The sequence below is a fragment of the Lycium ferocissimum genome, chromosome 11 (genome assembly GCF_029784015.1).
Source record: "Lycium ferocissimum isolate CSIRO_LF1 chromosome 11, AGI_CSIRO_Lferr_CH_V1, whole genome shotgun sequence".
NCBI lineage: Eukaryota > Viridiplantae > Streptophyta > Magnoliopsida > Solanales > Solanaceae > Lycium > Lycium ferocissimum.
The window spans coordinates 2,589,991-2,608,685 of record NC_081352.1 but is presented as its reverse complement, the minus strand read 5'-3'; positions in this window follow the sequence as shown (position 1 = coordinate 2,608,685).

Below are 18,695 nucleotides of genomic sequence, written 5' to 3'. Positions count from 1 at the left end.
CTACATTGAAAATTTATAAAATATTATCTAGAAGGCACGTGCAACATTCGTGTCAAAAACTAGTAAATATATATATCCATTTACGAAGCAATTTAATATAAATTGGTATAAACACTGAATTTTTCTGATAGATGAGTCTCACAAATTACGAGGATCTTTCTGAATATCATTGAGAGTCCGCGTGGATTCTATGGTTGACCAAATCCGTAACTGCATAAAAAACCGTAGATCAACTCTAAATTCACAAATATGTGCATACAAGGAAGATAATTAAACACCGTAACCGCACAATTGAAGAAGGGAAGAAAAAAGCTTTAACAGAGTTCCGGTTTTGAAAAGGGAGAAATTCTCACTAGAACGAGGTTCAGGTCAAATCGGCAGGAAGAGAGGCTTTTCGAAGCGGGGCTTCGACTCGTATTTTGCCAACTCCGACCAGAAGAAAGAGATATTTCTATTGATCGGAATGAAACTTCTTATGAAAGAGAAACTATATTTGTACTATCCTAGCAGTCAACAAGGGTTAGCGACCCATAAGAATGAAGGGGCTTTTCATGAATTGACATGCCACTTTAATAGAAACAACTCCTTTACATATATGTCACTATAAAAAGAAAAAAAGTTACAATTTCTTAAAGACATGGCATAAACTTTAAGACATGATGAGTTTTTACGACATGATGAATTTAAAACCGTGAGAGACACTGTTTATATTAACATTAAATCTATGTGCTTTTGAAATATCAAAAAACAAGGAAAATATCAATTTGAATATTTAATATACTAGAAACACGATTACTCATTACTTACTTGTTTTAATATAAATTAAACGACATTGAAAATTTGAACAAATTGATCTGGAAGGAACGTGCAACATTCGTGTCAAAAACTAGTATATGTATATCTGCATTTACGAATCCATTTAATATAAATTGGTACAAACACTGAATGTTTTTTTTTTTTTGATAGATTAGCCGCACGAATTAGGAGGATCTTTCTTGATATCCTTGAAGGTCCATTTGGATTCCGTGGTTGACCAAATGCATAACTACCACAAAAACCCTAGATCAGCTCCGGATGCACAAATATAAACAAATAAGGAAGATAATTAAACATCGTAATAGCACAATTGAAGACGGGAAGGAAAAAAACTTGAACTAAGTTTCAGTTTTAAAAAGGGAGAAAATCCCACTAGAACGAGGTTCTGTTCAAATCGGCTAGAAGAGAGTGGTTTCGAAGCAGGGCTTCGACTCATATCTTGCAAACTCCAACTACAAGAAAAAGATATTTCTGTTGGTCTGAACGAAACTTCGTAGGAAAGAGCAACTATATATGTAATATCCTTGCGGTCAAAAAGGATCAGCGACCCGTAAGAATGAAGGGGCTTTTCTTGAATTGATATGCCACTTTAATGGAAACAACTCCTTTATATATATGTGACTATAAAAAGAAAAAAAGTTACAATTTCTTAATGACATGGCACAAACTTTAAGACATGATGAATTTAAAAACATAACAGACGCAGTTTACATTAAAATTAAATCTGTGTGCTTTTGAAATATCAAAAAACAAGGAAAATGTCAATTTGAATATATGTAATATATTAAAAACATGATAACTCAGTAGTTACATGTTTTAATCTAAATTAACCTACATTGAAAATTTATACAAATTGATCGGGAAGGAACGTACAACGTTCGTGTTGAAAATTAGTAAATATATATCTATATTTACGAAGCAATTTTGTATAAATTGGTATAAACAATGAATTTGTTTGATAGATTAGCCACACGAGTTAGGAGGATCTTTATGGATATCATTGAGAGTCCGCTTGGATTCCATGGTTCACCAAATCCCTTACTACCACAAAATTACTAGATCAGCTACAAATGCACAAATATATACATATAAGGAAGATAATTAAACATCGTAATAGCACAATTGAAGAAGGGAAGAAAAAAACTATAACTGAGTTTCAGTTTTAAAAAAGGGAGAAAATCCCACTAGAACGATGTTCAGTTCAAATCGGCCAAAAGAGAGTGGTTTCGAAGCAGGGCTTCGACTCGTACATTGTCAACTCCGATTAGAAGAAAGAGATATTTCTATTAATCAGAATGAAACTTAAATTAATCGGAATGAAACTTTTTAGGAAAGAGCAACTATATATGTAATATCCTAGCAGTCAACAAGGGCTAGCGCCCCATAAGAATGAAGGGGCTTTTCATGAATTGATATGACACTTTAATGGAAACAACTCCTTTATATATATGTCACTATAAAAAGAAAAAAAATTACAATTTCTAAAAGACATGGCACAAACTTTAAGACATGATGAATTTACAAACGTAACAGATACTGTTTATATTAACATTAAATCTATGCGCTTTTGAAATATGAAAAAACAAGGAAAATTTCAATTTGATATTTAATATATTAGAAACACGATTACTCATTAGTTACATGTTTTAATATAAATTAAACTACATTGAAAATTTATAAAAATTTATCTGGAAGGCACGTGCAACATTCGTGTCGAAAACTAGTAAATATATATCTCCATTTACGAAGCAATTTAATATAAATTGGTATAAACACTAAATTTTTCTGATAGATGAGTCACACAAGTTACGATGATCTTTCTGAATATACTTGAGAGTCCGCGTGGATTCTGTGGTTGACCAAATCCGTAACTGCATAATAAACCGCAGATCGACTCCAAATGCACAAATATATGCCTATTGGGAAGATAATTAAACACCGTAACCGCACAATTGATGAAGGGAAGAAAAAAACTTTAACAAAGTTTCTGTCACGCCCCGAACCTGGGACTGGACTTAACACGGCACCCGGTGCCTGACTACATGTGGCCGAGCAAACTAACTGGCTGACTAAATCAACATGTGATACAAAAATATAACTAATTTATAAAATAAAACTAACACATGCTGATTAACTGGATGTCTGACTGAAATATCATAATGCGAAAATACTTAGACAATCTGAAAATATCCGAAAGTAGCCAACATGGCTGAACTAAAACAACTGAACAACCGATTATAACTAACAACAAGGCTAACATAACAAATATCTGACTAACTGGACTGTGTCTATGAAGCCTCTACTGAATACGAAAAGGTAACTATCTAGAAAGCTGCAAGAACTGCATGACTGATATCGCTCCGAAGGAAACTGGGGCTCACCAAAGTAGTTGATATGAACACTCCTAAGTAGTTGGATCGTGAACCTGTATGTCGTTACCTGCATCGCGAGATACAGGCCCCCAAGCAATAAAAAGGGACATCAGTACATTTGAATTGTACTGGTATGTAAAGCAACTGAAGCAATAAAATACTGGAACTGAAACTAAAACTAAACTAAATAGGAAAGCAAGAAGATGAAGTACTCCCTGTTCTGCATGAAGAATCACCTGTAAGACTGTAAATATAACTGTGGCCTAGGGCCCAAATAATGTGCACAAAAACTGTGGTGTTTCTTCCCCCAATTCCCCTTCTATTACTTCTAGGTGATTCTACAATCCCAATTTGATAAAAGTAACATCATTCTTCATCACCCATATGACTACAACAATCCTAAGTTAATAATCCTAAACCCTAGCAGCCTTCATATGATACTCTCTATCAAACCCATTTACGATTCTCCCAAGAACTCATCAATTCACAACTATAAGTGATTAGAGAGTAGGAGTATTACCTTTTTGAAGTTCAATCCTTTTGCATTTGGATTCTAGGGTTCATTTGTCCAAGACGAATATTCAATCGATAATATATGGAATAGATTGGGATTCTAGCGTTAATTATTGTTAGATTGATGTAATAATCAATGGGGTTTGAGTAGGAACTCACCTTGTATGCTTTGTGGAAGCCCTATAGTGTTTTATCTCCAAAAAGATGGTTTAGAAAGAAGTGGGAAAAGTTTTTCGAATTTGGGTACATATAAAATTTGAAAAGGACGTTTCAGGCATAATTTGTCCTGGTGCGTCACCCTGGGCGCCGCCCAAGGAGGGGCACTAGGCCCATATTACAGGCCCTGATGAAAATTACGTTTTTTGCAAATCTTGTCTTGGGGCGGCGCCTAGGGCGTGGCCCTAGGCCATTCTGACAGCGTTCAGAAACCTGGGCATAAATCCTAGCACAAAACTCCATTTTGGGTTCATAACATACCATTGGAAAAATATTTCAAAGGGCTACAACTTTTATGTTTTACATTTTCTCAAATTCCTAACAGATTTTCACGAAATTGGGTTGGAAGGCAAACGTATCAAAAACTTAGCCGATTCTATCGAATCTAAGCACCCCTCTATTAGCCATTTTGAGATGATCATATCTCCTTGATCCGGACCCCGATTGGCCTGATCCTTATATGCTTGGAAAGGTATTTCTACATACTACAACTCTCATTAAGGGTACTTTCTCAAATTCCCAACTAATAAAGGGGTTATGGTTTCCCGAAATAGGCCCCTCAGCCACTTTCGCAAAACGTTCAAACCTTCAAATTTCCTCTGAAACTCTAATGATACGAGTCTAACCTTTATTTTAAGCTACGGGGTGTTACAGTATCTCCCCCTTGGGATCACTCATCCTCCAATGATGGGTTCTGGTTAACTAGGCTGACGGAGACACGTGTTCACTACTGTAATGAACACCTAAATGCTAATCAACTGCAAGGGATTGCTAAACTTAATAGCTTACTAAACTGAATAGCTATTGAACTGGCTAAATGAGACTGACTGAGTGACTACTAAGCCTACTAAATACTAGAAACATGGAACTATAAAGTAACATCTAAATGGGAAGATAAATTACTTTCGATATTTTCTGCTGACTCTTCAAAGAGATAGGGATATATGGACTTCATGTCTTTTTCGGCTTCCCATGTAGCCTCTTCAACTTTCTGGCTTCTCCACAAAACCTTTACTGAGGCTACCTCTTTAGTTCTCAACTTGCGAACATGGCGATCAAGGATTTTCACTGGGACATCTTCATAAGTCAAACTATCATTGACTGTTATGCTATCAATCGGGACAACCAATGATGGGTTTCCCATACACTTTCTCAACATAGACACATGAAACACTGGATGCACAGTAATCAAGTCTTGTGGCAACTCAAGCTCATAAGCCAATTGACCAACCTTTCGCTGGATTCTGTATGGTCCAATATAGCGGGACTATGCTTCCCCTTCATACCAAACCCCATAACTCCCTTCATAGGCAAAACTTTAATAAACAACCAATCATTAACTTAGAACTCTAAGTCCCTCTGCCTCACATCTGTGTAAGACTTCTGGGGACTCTGAGTCGTTCTTAAACGCTCTTGAATTAACTTGACTTTCTCTTCTCCATATCCTGATAGACCAAGTCTGGTCCTAACAACTTTGCTTCACCAACTTCGAACTAACCAATCGGTGATCTACATCTGTGCCCATATAGAGCTTCGGACGGTGCCATTCCAATACTAGCATGGTAACTATTATTGTAAGTAGACTCGATATGAGGCAGGTGGTCATCCTAATTACCATTGAAATCAAGGACACATGCTTACTGAACTAAATGAATACATAATTACTAAACTGCTGAGATACTAAACGGAATGTCTACTGAACTAACTGAGTACTAAGCTGACTGAATACTGGATTAACTGAATACTGGACGGGCATGAATATTATAACATGAGATCTGAATGGCGATCTGTCCGATCATCGATCTGCGGATGAAAAGTTGTGTTGAGGTTAACCCTGGTAAGGTCCTTTCTGCAATGATCTCTAGAAGTTTGCTGTGAACTGGGCACCACGATCTGAAATGATGGACGTTGGAGTCCCATGAAGTCTGACAATTTCACGAAGATACAACTTGGCATAGTCCTCCGCTACATCTGTGTTCTTACCTGGTAAGAAGTGCACTGACTTCGTAAGTCTGTCCACAATCACCCAGATTGAAATCATGCCTCCTAGCTAAACGAGGTAAACCTGCTACGAAATCCATATTTTTCATCTCCTATTTGCAGATGGGAATGTCTATGTTTTGAGCCAACCCACTAGGCCTCTGGCTTTTGGCTTTCACTTGCTGGCAATTTGGACACTTATCCACAAAATCTGCTATATTTTTTTTTCATATCGTGCCACCAATAAATCTCCTTAAGATCATGATACATTTTCATGGAATCTGGGCGAATGAAATACCTGAAATTGTGAGCTTCTAACATAATCCGCTCTCTGAGCCCATCTACATCTGCAACGCATAATCTACCACGGTACCTTATGGTACCGCCATCTCCCCCTTGTTCAAATGCTGACGCTTTTATGTTTGTGAATCCCCTCTTTCATCTGCAATAAGTAGGAATCGCCAAACTGCTTCTCTCTAACTTCAATGACTAAGGAGGAATAAGCCATGTTTTGGGCAACAACTCCACCCACTTCGGAGTCCGAAAGTCGAATTCCTAGCTTGGATAAGCGGTGAACTTTTTTCACCATAGTATTCTTGTCTGCATAAATCATGAGCTGTACTTCCCATACTTGATTTCTTTTTTAGATACTTCCTAAAATACTCATAGTACTGTTGTGCGCTAAGTCTTTGACTAGCACCCTAAAGATTAGAGTCTCATGCAATGGCACTACCCTTGTGACACATAACCGGGCATGATCTTATAGCTTTTTCGTGATTAATCGATAATAATTGAACTTGACACAATTCGTTTGACAATCATTCTACTCACTTCGGGTTTCCTCTAAGTTGAGGCATATTCCTTATGGAAACTATGTCATTATGCCAACCTAACTAAACGGAGGTTCTTCATATCTCATACTAACCCTTCGGGTCTTCAATTATCTCACTGGATGTACTGGCGATTTATGCATCTTCCCCTTAGACCAAGTCTAACGTCTTATACTTACAAATTCTTCTCTTTTGATGGGATCTAATTAACGTTCCTTATCATCTATAATTACTTTGTACTCTACAACACTAACAACTCTTTTTTTTTCGACTCACTTCCGAGCAATTTCTTACTGGGAAAAACTAAATTACTTACATGAACGGGTTACTACTGTATTCATAACTAGCATACTCTATCTTAACGACTTAACTCTGCTCACACTGTAAATCTTAGGAAAACCCCTTTTTGACAAATCTTAAAGGCTATTCTTCTGTAGTTTGCTCTCTTACGGCTTAGTTGATTTCTTCTTCCACTAATCACTCTACTCCAAATTTAACTTAAGCCCTTGATTTCTAACACACATTCGGATGTATTCAAACTGTCACCCACTTAAGGTGTTCATCTGACTAAGGAAATCAAATCAAGTTCTGCTGAAATTTCTAATGCATTGTATCTACTCAAAACTTACTTATTATTTTTCTGTTAACCACCTACTAACTTCATATTTTCTTATTCCGCTCTGAATACTAAAGTGAAGCATAAGGTTATTTCTAACTCCCTCATCATCCGACGCTATTCTATGGTCGTATACTGTCTCTTCTGAACTATGAATCACACTCAAGAATCTTTCATCTATCTTATATGAAAATTGTAACAACTAAACCCAATTAGAAGAAAGGAGATATTTCATCTTCCATCTTTCGAGGCAGGGCTTCGACTCGTACATTGTCAACTCCGATTAGAAGAAAGAGATATTTCTATTAATCGGAATGAAACTTCTTAGGAAAGAGCAACTATATATGTAATATCCTAGCGGTCAACAAGGGGTAGCGCCCCCTAAGAATGAAGGGGCTTTTCATGAATTGATATTCCACTTTAATGGAAACAACTCCTTCATATATATGTCACTATAAAAATAAAAATAAAATTCAATTTCTAAAAGACATGCCACAAACTTTAAGACATGATGAATTTACAAACGTAACCGATACTGTTTATATTAACATTAAATCTATGTGCTTTTGAAATATGAGAAAACAAGGAAAATTTCAATTTGATATTTAATATATTAGAAACACGATTACACATTTGTTACATGTTTTAATATAAATTAAACTACATTGAAAATTAATAAAAATGTGTCTGGAAGGCACGTGCAACATTCATGTCGAAAACTAGTAAATATATATATCTTCATTTACGAAGCAATTTAATATAAATTGGTATAAACACTGAATTTTTCTGATAGATGAGTCGCACATGTTATGAGGATCTTTCTGAATATCATTGAGAGTCCACGTGGTTTCTATGGTTGACCAAATCCGTAACTGCACAAAAAAACTGTAAATCAACTACAAAAGCACAAATATATGCATATAAGGAAGATAATTAAACACTGTAATAGCACAATTGAACAAGGGAAGAAAAAAACTTTAGCAGAGTTTTAGTTTTTGAAAAGGGAGAAATTCTCACTAGAACGAGGTTCAGTTCAAATTGGTAGGAAGAGAGGCTTTTCGAAGCTGGGCTTCGACTCGTATTTTGCCAACTCCGACTAGAAGAAAGAGATATTTCTATTGATCGGAATGAAACTTCTTATGCAACAACAACTACATTTGTAATATCCTAGCGGTCAACAAGGGTTAGCGACCCATAAGAATGGAGGGGCTTTTCATGAATTGATATGCCACTTTAATAGAAACAACTCCTTTATATATATGTAACCATAAAAAGAAAAAAGGTTGCAATTTCTTAAAGACATGGGACAAACTTTAAGACATAATGAATTTTGAAGACATGATGAATTTAAAAACGCGACAGACACTGTTTATATTAACATTAAATCTATGTGCTTTTGAAATATCAAAAAACAAGGAAAATGTCAATTTGAATATTTAAAATATTAGAAAAACAATTACTCATTAGTTACTTGTTTTAATATAAATTAAACTACATTGAAAATTTGAACAAATTGATCTGGAAGGAACGTGCAACGTTCGTGTCAAAAACTAGTAAATAAATATCTACATTTACGAATCCATTTAATATAAATTGGTATAAACACTGGATTTTTTTTTTAATACATTAGCCGAACGAATTATGAGGATCTTTCTTGATATCGTTGAAGGTCCGCTTGGATTCCATGGCTGACCAAATCCCTAACTACCACAAAAACCCTAGATCAGCTCCAAATGCACAAATATAAACAAATAAGGAAGATAATTAAACATCATAACAGCACAATTGAAGAAGGAAAAAAAAAACTTGAACTGAGTTTCAGTTTTAAAAAGGGAGAAAATCCCACTAGAACGAGGTTCTGCTCTCTATCAGCTGGAAGAGAGTGGTTTCAAAGGTGGCTTCGACTCGTATCTTTCCAACTCCAACTAGAAAAAAAAAGATTTCTATTGATCAGAATGAAACTTATTAGGAAAGAGCAACTATATTTGTAATATCCTAGCGGTCCACAAGGAGCAGCTACCCATAAGAATGAAGGGGCTTTTCATGAATTGATATGCCACTTTAATGGAAACAACTCCTTTATATATATGTGACTATAAAAAGAAAAAATGTTACAATTTCTTAAAGACATGGTACAAACTTTAAGACATGATGAATTTAAAAACGTAACAGACACTGTTTATATTAAAATTAAATCTATGTATTGTTGAAATATCAAAAAACAAGGAAAATGTCAATTTGAATATTTAAGTTATTAGAAACATGACTACTCATTCGTTACATGTTTTTATATAAATTAACCTACATTGAAAATTTATACAAATTGATCGGGAAGGCACGTGCAACGTTCTTGTCGAAAACTAGTAAATATATATCAACATTTATGAAGAAATTTAATATAAATTGGTATAAACAATAATCAATTTCTTTGATAGATTAGCCACACTAGTTAGGAGGATCTTTATGGATATCATTGAGAGTCCGCTTGGATTCCGTGCTTGACCAAATCCCTAACTACCACAAAAACCCTAGATCAGCTCCAACTGCACAAATATAAAGAAATAAGGAAGATAATTAAACACCGTAACCGCACAATTGAAGACGGGAAGAAAAAAACTTTAACAGAGTTTCAGTTTTGAAAAGGGAGAAAATCCCACTAAAATCGGCTGGAAGAGAGCGGTTATGAAGCTGGGCTTCGACTCGTACATTGTCACCTCCGATTAGAAGAAAGAGATATTTGTATTAATCGGAATTAAACTTCTTAGGAAAGAGCAACTATATATGTAATATCCTAGCGGTCAACAAGGGGTAGCGCCCCATAAGAATGAAGGGGCTTTTCATGAATTGATATGCCACTTTAATGGAAACAACTCCTTTATATATATATGCCACTATAAAAAGAAAAAATGTTACAATTTCTTTAAGACATGGCACAAACTTTAAGACATGATAAATTTAAAAATGTAACAGGCACTGTTTATATTAACATTAAATCTATGTGCTTTTGAAATATCAAAAAACAAGGAAAATGTCAATTTGAATATTTAATATATTAGAAACACGATTACTCATTAGTTACTTGTTTTAATATAAATTAAACTACAATGAAAATTTGAACAAATTGATCTGGAAGGAACGTGCAACGGTTGTGTCAAAAACTAGTAAATATATATATACATATATATATATATATATATATATATATATATATATATATATATATATATATATATATATATGAAAATTTATGAAGAAATTTATTATAAATTGGTATAAACACTGAATTTGTTTGATAGATTAGCCGCACGAGTTAGGAGTATCTTTATGGATATAATTGAGAGTCCGCTTGGATTCCATGCTTGACCAAATCCCTAACTACCACAAAAACCCTAGATCAGCTCCAACTGCACAAATATATACTTATAAGGAAGATAATTAAACACCGTAACCGCACAATTGAAGAAGGGAAGAAAAAAACTTTAATAGAGTTTTAGTTTTGAATAGGGAGAAATTCTCACTAGAACGAGGTTCAGGTCAAATCGGCAGGAAGAGAGGCCTTTCGAAGCCCTCCTTTCGAAGCAGGGCTTCGACTAGTATTTTGCCAGCTCTAACTAGAAGAAAGTGATATTTCTATTGTTACATGTCGAAAATTTTCCGCGTCATGTGCATTGTGATAAACTAACGTAAGCTTGAAGAGGTCATGGAACCCTTATAAGGTTAATGAATACTCTTACCAAGTGTTAAGCAAGCGTCTAAAGGTTCCGGGATCAAGCAAATTGAAGAAAACAAGATTGTCGAAAATTTGGAAAAAAGTTGGTAGAATTTTGGGTCAAATTTGGAGGGGTATATCTCCTAGTATATTGGGAGTTTTAAGGTGTTTTAAAAGCCTAAAATGAAGTTCGTCGAGTCTAGTTTTCAACGCAACAAACCGCTCATTGATATGATCTTAGAGTAGAGAATTACAGACGTTACAAGTCAGGCTGAATGACCAGAAAAGAGGCTACAGTAACTGCTACAGTACCCGACATGCTACAGTACTCGGTGTGAACAGTAAAATTCAGAAAATTTAAAGCCGAAAATCTGATTTTTTTTCTCTCATTTTCTACCACCTTCTCTCCCTAAATTCTCTCTACACTTCCCCAAAACTCTTTCTACCAAATTCATGGAGATCTAAGATGAAATTCAAGTGATTATATCCAAATTCAACCTCAAAAGCTAACCTTGGTATGGAAGAACACCTCTATAGCGCTGTGTTGCATTTAAGGGTGATTGAAAGTTGAATCAGCGATGGATTTCAAATGGTATTTACTGTTTAAGGTAATTTTAACATCCCCTTGGTTGTGCTTAAGCTTAATTCTATCTTTGGTGAGATGGTTTATAGCAAAATACTACAAGATAGCATTGGAATAGCCTAAGATATGGCTACTGTTTCGTTGGGCTGTTTTGAGGTGATAAATATGCTTTGTGATGGCTGAAAATTATGGAATACAACATGATTGTGATATGGTCTATGTTGTTATTTGTATTTATATGTTTATCAAGTCAATTGGTGAAAGAAACATATGAAATTTGAGATTGAAAGTGAAGATTGAAATGTTAGGCGTGTGGGCTGTTTTATGGCACATGTTGGTGTTGAAAGTGATGTTGTTAATGTTGGTAATGATATTGTTGTTGTTGGTTGTGGAATTACGATTTTGGGCTAGGCATATAAACAGGGGAGATCTTGTGCCCAAATTTCAGTAGATTCTAAAAAGATTTCATTTGGATGCTTGAGACGAGTTTATGATATTGAGCCTAATGATTATATGGATGGTTTACGTGTAGATTTACGAGCTTGGAAGGATAAACGTTAAGTGGCTAAGGCTACCAAAAGGTATGTTAAGGCTTTTCCTTTCTTTCTTTTTGGTATGATCCTATGATACAAGCGAACAATGAGTAATCGAGTCTCCATATTACTCTACTTTTAGGAGTATTAGGAGTATCTCAGTTCTTGATGATCTTGTATCCCTCTATTATGATTATTCCTTCTGTTCATGGGTCCTAAACGTTGTATCATGATGATGTTAGTTTATGTTTTTGCATTGCATTCATTTGCATACATGCATATTGACCCGTGCCCAGAAGGTGTTATATACGCGTATATTATGTATATTATATATATATATATATATATATATATATATATATATATATGGGGTATGGGAAAAGGGCAAGGTGTTATATACGCATTATAACCTGATCAGCTGGTGCACAGTGATGATGATTATGATACCCGAAGGGGCCGATTATATGCTATTATGCCCGAAGGGGGCATTATGCTATTATGCCCGAAGGGCCCTATTTGATGATAGTATAGGGATTGGGCCATACGTTCGTCGGCACTATGACCTATGCATATCATACACCCTCAAAGGCATTTTTAGTAAGCAGATGCATTCATACATATATGTTCAGATAGTCAAACATATAGATGCATTGATACAGATATGTTCAGACAGTCAGACATACAGATGTACTCAGGTAGTCAGTTTAGTTTATGATCTTCAGACTTTCTTTATGACTCCTATGTGTATGTTACTCTTACGCCTTACATACTCGGCATATTATCCGTGCGTCTCCCCTATTGTACGGGGGCTACGTTCATGACCGCAGTTCGGACGACGGGGAAGACGGCATCGCATCCTTAGGCCGCTTCCGGCTGATAGTGGAGCACTCCTCTCTTGTCGGAGTTGCTGTCTAGATTGGGTATGTGTCCTGAGGTTATGGGTAGGGCAAAGGCCTTGTCCCATCCACAGCATGTCCAGTATGTTAGTAGAGGCTCATAGACGCTTGTATTCAGTTAGACAGTGTGGCCCACTTAGCATATGTATGGTTACATAGTGCTATTGGGTAGCCTTGTCGGCTTGTACCTCGGTTCAGTTTAGTGATGCATGTATATAAATCTTTTAAGGGTTGTGACCCTCCAGTTTATGATATCTATCAGTCAGCAGATCATATTTTGAGCACCCTCAGGTAGCCTAGAATGAGCATGAGCAGGTATGTTATGTATGTTTTGTGGCATCTAGGAGGTCAGCTTCTGGGTGTCTGTCATAGCCCGCCAGTTGGGCTGTGACAAAAGTGGTATCAGAGTAGTTCGTCCTAGGGATGTCTATGAGCCGTATCCAGCAGAGTCTTGTCTATGGGTGTGTCGTGCACCACACTTATGGGCAGGAGGCTGTAGAATATTTAGGATGGTCATCTTTCTTTCTGATCATAGATCGTGCAGTAGAGCCAATGATAGGAAAGCTCATTCTTGGTACGATTTTTGTTAAATTACAGGATTATATTGGAAAAGAGGGCAAGTTCAGTCAATAGGAGCGTAAGTAAGGCTCCGAAGGTAGACATGAGACCCGTAGCACCCGTCAACTTAGGATCGAGGATGTCAAGAGGTATGAGAAAGAGCATCAACTATTCTATTGAAACGGACCCATCGGAGGATGTGGCTCAGTAGGTGGAGACCCGACTGAGAAATCATATGACAAAGACCCGTTTAAGGGTTCACGAGACTCCTGTGGATGAAGACGCAATTGAGAAAGTACGGTGCTGGGCACATCTAGATTTTTCCTATGTTTCAGCATTCTGTTAGGCCAACTTTGATGTTAGTATCACAAAGGTGCCAAGTCCTCTATTTGGGTTTTAGTTAATCAGGAGTTACCCACAGATTGTGGGAAGTATGAGGTAGGCGAACAAAAAAAAAGCAAGCCGAATAAAGGAATAAGGCACCAATGATAGAAGGTGTAGTAGATACGAATAGATGAGATTTGCATATACCTATGGGAAAGGAGTGCGTTATGTGATCAAAGAAAAGGATACTGGATGATTTGTATTAATAGTGTATGTAAATCAAGGCTTCATAGATCGAAAAGTAAGGAGCAGAATCAGAAAGTGAGTTAGTCAGTGAATTTGAGGCCCATGGCAAGGACTAGATTATAGAATATATATAATTTTGACTAAGGATTTCAAGATGGTTATAAGGTAGCTTGTTCGAGTAATTGTTAAGGTCACCGTCTTGAAGGATTGCGAGTTTTGTGATATGTAAAGAACCAAGTAATTGTAAGTCAAGGAGTGAATCATGCGTTCTGTCAGAGGATATGATCTAATGCAGAATAGCGAATAGATTTGAAGCGAGACATTATATGAATATCTGTGAGTAGCTTATAAAGTATATAGTGTGCTTTTCAAGGTATACGGACCGGAATGATATGGTCTATAGAAGAATTGGGTGCAGATCTTCAGAGGCACTCGAGTCATGCAAGTTGTATAAGTACCAAGGAATAAGTCTATCTCCTGTCCTAAGATCAAGAAGGTGAATCAGAAACAAGTATGCATCTCATGTGATTGGAGTTCATATTATGAAAGTCAAGTTACCAACCTCCCAGTTTACATTTATGGTTCATAAGTTTGAGAGATGTCCGAGGGAGACCCCAAGACTTCCTCTAAGTAAAGGATTAGCCTTGCTAAACAAAAGTATTGTCAAGTACGCAGCCAATATTTACTTCGCCTTATACAAATGATCCCTACAAAGTTGAAGAAAATAAAGATTATTTGAATGATCAGTTGAATCAATTCGGTCTATAAGGGAGTAGGATAGCTTCTTGCATATGTACAAGTGATTGTAAGCAGCTAAATAAGATGATAGCTAAGGATGAGCAAGTATGATTAAGGGTTGACGGTTTGTTTTGCTAGCACAGAATGCTCCCTCAAAAATAGACATGAGCTCCAGTTATTCCCAGATAAAGGTCAGCGGAAAGGCGTCACAAAGACAACTTTTAGGATTAGGTAAGTTACCTCGAGTTTTGAGCAACGTCATTTGGACTGACTAAGGCCCTACCAGTATTATGGGCTTGATGAGTAAGCGTGTTTAGACTACTCCGAAACCTATTCGTAACAGTGTCCCTAGACGATCTTGGGGTTACTCTTGCTCAAAGTCAGAGCATGTTGTTCGTTACGTGCAGACCTATAATTCTTAGGATCAGGAATTGTTAGCTCAGAAGCTTTTCCATATCAAATGGTATAGTGTTTCTAAGGTTAGAATTAAGGAGAGTTGAAGCTACACAGAATTGCCCGAGGGCTAGAAAACTCATAGAAGTCGATGATTTCTTGGACTTAGCAAGTTACTATTGGAATTTTGTGAAGGATTTTTCCCACGTTTTGTGCTACTGATAAACTGGCCAAGGAAACAGCCAGACTCTAGAGGACTGATAATTGTAAGCCTAAGTTTTCAGAAGATAAGTAACAAGTGAAGTTTCAGCATCAAGTGTAACATTCCTAAAGGGACCGGATAGCCCTATCACGCGTTATGATGATTCAAGCATTGAGTTAAGTTATGGATTGATACAGCTTGGTGAGATTATAGCTCATGCCTCGGGATAGCTGTAAAGTTACAAGAAGAATCATTCGACCCATGTTATTAAGTTAGTTATAGTTATATGTACAGGAAAGGATATATTAGGATAGCATCTATATTAATTATATAAGTACTCGATGAGATTTTAGCGCACCCTTAAGCAAAGATGGTTATGTTCTCTAATGTTCAAGCCACAGATCTAGAGTAACTCAGTTTATGTTAAGATAAAGAGGAAACGTTGAGGACTTGTGAGTTCAGTAGTTCGTCAGTATCAGAATTGATTAGTAAACTTAGATTATGGCATCTATCTGGGGCATAGCCTTATTAAGTCAAGGAAAAAAAAAGAGTTCATTGAATTTGATGTCAGCTCATTATAGGATTATGGACCCTTAAGGGAGGAGCTATCTTTATACATCCTACGGACTGGAATTATCTTGCGCATTATCCAACATGATTAGATTGATGACTGATGAAAGGAAAAGCTTATTGCCTCGTTATTCTAGGCAGTTGAGAACAACAAGGACATGCATTAATACTACTAAGAAGGGAATGAGGAAAGACATACCAAACTTCATAATGCAACGAAAGTTATATATCAAAAGTTCAGTAAGTTATAGTAAGTCATTGAGACTCCAAACCATCAATACAGATGACCATGTTTACCGCGGAAGTTTACCTCAGTTATGAAAAATTACCAATAGGCCGGTGGAATTAGCCTATTCCCTGTTCATCAAGACTACTTGTACAGCAAGAGACTACGTAATCCTATGTCAGGAAGGGATAGTATGATGAGTCCATTTCTTATATACGTCATTCAAGGGAGTAGGGAAGTACTGAGATAAGTGCCTTGGCCGAGCGGAGATACTTAAGGCGCAAGCATTATAGCTCACTAACGCTTTTTGAGGATTTAGAGTACTCGAGATAAGTCTTGCTTAAGCCGAGCGTACCATGAGATACTTAAGGATACGCCACAAGTTTGCATGACGATTTCAAAGGTAAGCCCGAGACGACCGATTTAACGCTTTTTGAGATCATTATTTCGGTATTCGATGAATCTATACAAGGCTTGGACCAGATTTATTTATTATTAATAGCAAAAGTAATGCATAAGGTGAAGATTCGAATATGACTGCAATGATTGGACTAGAAGGATCTAGGATTCCCGTAACCGACAAAGAGTTCCCTACCTATATAAGGTCTATAAATCGGGGAGTACCATCTTGTGTAAAGGAATGTGATGAAATTCTTAAAAGAAGAACAAGCTTAGCCTTTAATATATTGAGGATAACGGAAGGAATTATAGTTCGCAAGCCAAAGATTTAAAGCCCTAGAGTCAGTGACCAAGATTTATATGTCAAACTAGAAATTCTTTTAGAATTATGCTAGTTAATGGAATCCTTATAAGGTTAATGAATACTCTTACCAAGTGTTAAGCAAGCGTCCAAAGGTTCCGGATCAAGCAAATTGAAGAAAACAAGATTGTCGAAAATTTGGAAAAAAGTGTAGTTAACGTTGGAGGGTATATCATGAGAAAACTCTAGGTGTTTCAAAGCTATACTTGATAGCAAACTCCAAAGATTTAGATTAAGAACTAGAAAGTAAAGTTGAAGTCCAATAAAGAAGTCGAAAATTCTCTCTAATGCATAAGGTCTAAGATGAAGATTCAAGTGATTATATCCAAATTCGGCCTCAAAAAGCTAACCATGGTAAGGCACACCTCTATGGACTATGTGCATTTAAGGTTATTGAAATAGCCTAAGATATGTAAGGTTATTGAAATAGCCTAAGATATGTAAGGTTATTGAAATAGCCTAAGATATGGCTACTGTTTCGTTGGGCTGTTTTGAGGTGATAAATATGATTTGTGATGGCTGAAAATTATGGAATACAACATGATTGTGATATGGTCTCTGTTGTTATTTGTATTTATATGTTTATCAAGTCAATTGGTGAAAGAAACATATGAAATTTGAGATTGAAATGTTAGGCGTGTGGGCTGTTTTATGGCACATGTTGGTATTGAAAGTGATGTTGTTAATGTTGGTATTGATATTGTTGTTGTTGGTTGCGGAATTACGATTTTGGGCTAGGCATATAAACAGGAGAGATGCTGCCCGAATTTCGGCAGATTCTAAAAAGATTTCATTTGGATGCTTGAGACAAGTGTATGACATTGAGCCTAAGGATAATATGGATGTTTTACGTGTAGATTTATGAGAGGATAAATGTTAAGTGGCTAAGTCTATCGAAAGGTATGTTAAGGCTTTTCCTTTCTTTCTTATCGGCATGATCCTATGATACAAGCGAACAACGAGTAATCGAGTCTCCATATTTGTTACACCTCAGAAATTTCCCGTTAATATACAGTGAATAAACTAACGAAGGGCACGATGTATACGATGTTTTGATAAGTAAGAAATAGCATTTGATGATCCTAATCAAGATTTCAAAGACATTTGAGGTAAGGGAAGAAAGTTGTTAAGGAAAGCAAGGTATATATTGTGTGTCGAGTAGGATTTGCGAGTATCGAATTAATGATGACTTAATGATGTGTTGGAGAAGAGCTATAACATCCCTTAGATTAGTAATGAGGTGTTAAAAGTGTTAAGAAGGTTCCCTAAGGATTGGAGATCAAACGAGTCGACGAGAAAAAGTTCGGAAAGACTGGACATTATACGGCCCAACATACTGGCCGTATAAAACATATTGGCCGTATGTTGTGACCAGAATGGGTCCTTCACTGGAACAGATCTATGGCCATACATACGGCCAGTATAATTTATACGGCCAGTATGTTGGTCCGTAGAATCTGGTCGGGACAGATTTTTAAAAATGATATAAGGACCCAACCCCATCCAATTTATTTCATTTCCTCACTTTACACTTCAAGAACATTCTAGAGAGCTCTTCACTCTTCATCCACAAGAACCCAAGAGAGATTTGTGATCAACTTCATCAAACCAACA